This window comes from Limulus polyphemus, unplaced genomic scaffold (assembly GCF_000517525.1).
Source record: "Limulus polyphemus unplaced genomic scaffold, Limulus_polyphemus-2.1.2 Scaffold9458, whole genome shotgun sequence".
Classification (NCBI taxonomy): Eukaryota; Metazoa; Arthropoda; class Merostomata; order Xiphosura; family Limulidae; genus Limulus; species Limulus polyphemus.
This window is the reverse complement of record NW_013675068.1, coordinates 1-2,825: the sequence shown is the minus strand read 5'-3', so window position 1 is coordinate 2,825 and position 2,825 is coordinate 1. Positions and strand designations below refer to the sequence as shown.

The window sequence follows — 2,825 nt, the reverse complement described above, 5'->3', positions numbered from 1 at the left end:
CAGACGGTATTGTTATATTAATATACAAGTAGTTACATGGACGTATAACGAACAGTACTGTTATATTTATATAGATGTAGTTACCTGGACGTATAACGGACGGTATTGTTATATTAATATACAAGTAGTTACATGGACGTATAACGAACAGTACTGTTATATTAATATAAAAGTAGTTGCATGGACGTATAACGGACGGTATTGTTATATTAATATACAAGTAGTTGCACGGACGTACAACGGACAGTATTTATTATATTAATATAGATGTATTGTTGCACCTTTTTTTTTCACCAAAGGCAAAATTGTAAATATCGTCTGTGCCATAATATTGTCACGACAGCGGAAGTCACTAGAAGGATCATGACTGTTCCTGGCAACTATAGTCTTTTCTAGGTGCCCTCTATTTTAGTATATAAGCCCGGCAAATAAAGCGGAGAAATAAAAGCAGATGGAGAGATATAGAGACAGATAATTGAGTCAAGCGCGATAGTGACCTTAAGTAAAGTGCGTGAATCGTTGTGAATTATAGCGTGTGTTGAAGTTAAAGTGACTCTGGATATTGTGTGTATTGCAAAGTTGTATTGAGAAAGAATAAACTAGTTTTATGTAAGAAAGGACTTCTATGGCTGAAGTTCCTCGGGAAGAAGTTGTACGGAAATTAACAAATGACCAGAGACGTAACAATATCATTCACACACCTAAAACTAATTTTAGGTTACTGTATACACATCATCAAAGTATTAGGCCTAACTATATTTCTTTGGTTTACTGACTCAAGTATGTATATACTAGGCCAATAGGGTACAGACGATATTTCCAATTTTATATTTGATAAAAAGGAAATGTAATATAAATAACTCTAATTATGCTTATTACCTTAATTGTTTTTAACATTTAAATTTTTATCGAACCAACAATAATATTTTCTTTCTACCCGCAGCACGTTTTTATAATTGTTCATCATCGTTGTTTAAATTACGTTTTCTATAAAAGCTGAAATTTATCAAAATAAATGGGTGTAATATCGATGAATTTTATCTTCTTTTATTTCGTTTAGTTGAGCAAACAACAAGAGACCATACACGCACTTAAGTCGGAGAACAAACGACTATACAACAAACTAAAGAAAGGTAAGGTCTAACGCTGGGTTTGTGCGACTTATATATTTAACACAATCCAGAAAAGATATTTTTTACATAACTATCAGTTTTTTTTATTAACGTTTTTAAAGAGTTTTACATAAATTTTAGGTTAGGCACCTATTTAAAGTGTGCCACCTCACGCTGGTTGGTCACGTGACCCGTGACGTCACGGACGCCTTTGGTTACCTCAGGCAAAAGGGGGGTCACGTGACCACATAGTTCTACAGAGTGACTCTAGAGGGCGAACGGACAGTTGGAATGTGTTGCTAAGGGAAAATAGTCCTACAGCATACCACCAGAAGGCGTTGGTACTAGAGCATGTGTTGCTAGGGGAACCAAAGTGTAAGATGACGAGTTTATCTATGATGCGTGGGGTATTATAGTTCACGAAGGAACCACCAGAGGGTGTCTTAGATCGATATCAACACGAGTTAAGATGTGATTACGTCATATTGAACATAATGTTTGTTTTTTCATGTTCAATTATTTCTTATGCTTCACGAATCTGATGTATTTTGTATGAAACATTGGAACACTAAATAGTCAAATTAACAATTTGTGTAGTCCTAAAAAGGACAGTTTCGTGTTGCTTTATGTAAATTGTTCAAACGTGTAATCACTAACTAAAATGTAGTACAGTTTGGCTTCATAGTTTACTTAGACTTTTAAAATATTCTTACATAAAAGTAAGTTTGTCCAAACAAGGTAAGTGGTAGAGACTGTATTCAGTTTAGTCTAAAACTGTACTACACTACAGTTAGTGACACATGTGGAAAGTTTCAACAACTCTCATACAAAACAACACGAAACTGTCATTTTTTAGGACTACACAAATTTTTAATTTGACTGTTTAGTGTTCCAATGTTATATTCGAAATACGTATCAGATTCGTGAACTGTGATAAGAAATGTAAAAAAAAAACAAACATTATGTTCAAGTGACGTAATCGCATATTAACTCGTGTTGATATCCGATCTACAACACTCTCTGGTGATTCGTTCGTGAACTATAATAGCCCACGCATTATAGATAAACTCGTCATCTTACACTTTGGTCCCCCTAGTAACACATCCTCTAGTACTAACGCCTTCTAGTGCCACCTTGTGGAACTACCCCTAGCAACCAATATTGCAACCAACCGCCCACCCCTGGCGTCACTCTGTGGAACCATGGGATCACGTGACCCCCTTATCGCCTGAGGATTCTTGCGTCCATGACGTCACGGGTCACGTGATCCTATCAGCGTGAGGTGGCATTCCCTTGGGTGCAGTACAGGCTGGTTAACTACCCACCCATACCTTCGTTATACATTAGGCCTACGGTTGCCATCAGTTTCACTTGTTATTGTATATTTCCTTCGTTAATAAAATGCCGGTTTCCGTTTCGTGTATAAACAGAACGCAGTTTGTTCGTTATTTTTCCGAGGGTTCTTGTCTTTAACATTTAAAATAAGTCGGAACATGAATTATCAGACATCGAAATTTTCACAAAATTCAGAACTATTTCTTTGCTAAGACTTTGCCTCAGTGTAAGAAGTGCCGAGTCTGTCTTGTAATACATTTTACTGCTCTTCTTTGCTAAGACTTTGCCTCAGTGTAAGAAGTGCCGAGTCTGTCTTGTAATACATTTTACTGCTCTTCTTTGCTAAGACTTTGCCTCAGTGTAAGAAGTGCCGAGTCT

At 36.4% G+C, this 2,825-nt stretch overlaps 1 long non-coding RNA gene across 1 annotated transcript in view; it reads left to right on the top strand.

Annotated features, from left to right (window-relative positions):
• Positions 1 to 1,133, top strand: part of LOC111083423 — a 6,551-nt gene extending 5,418 nt beyond the window's left edge. The window contains exon 5 of the long non-coding RNA XR_002609025.1: positions 1,061 to 1,133. This is a non-coding gene — a long non-coding RNA (uncharacterized LOC111083423). The remainder of the gene's footprint in view (positions 1 to 1,060) is intronic.
• Positions 1,134 to 2,825: the final 1,692 nt, after the last annotated feature.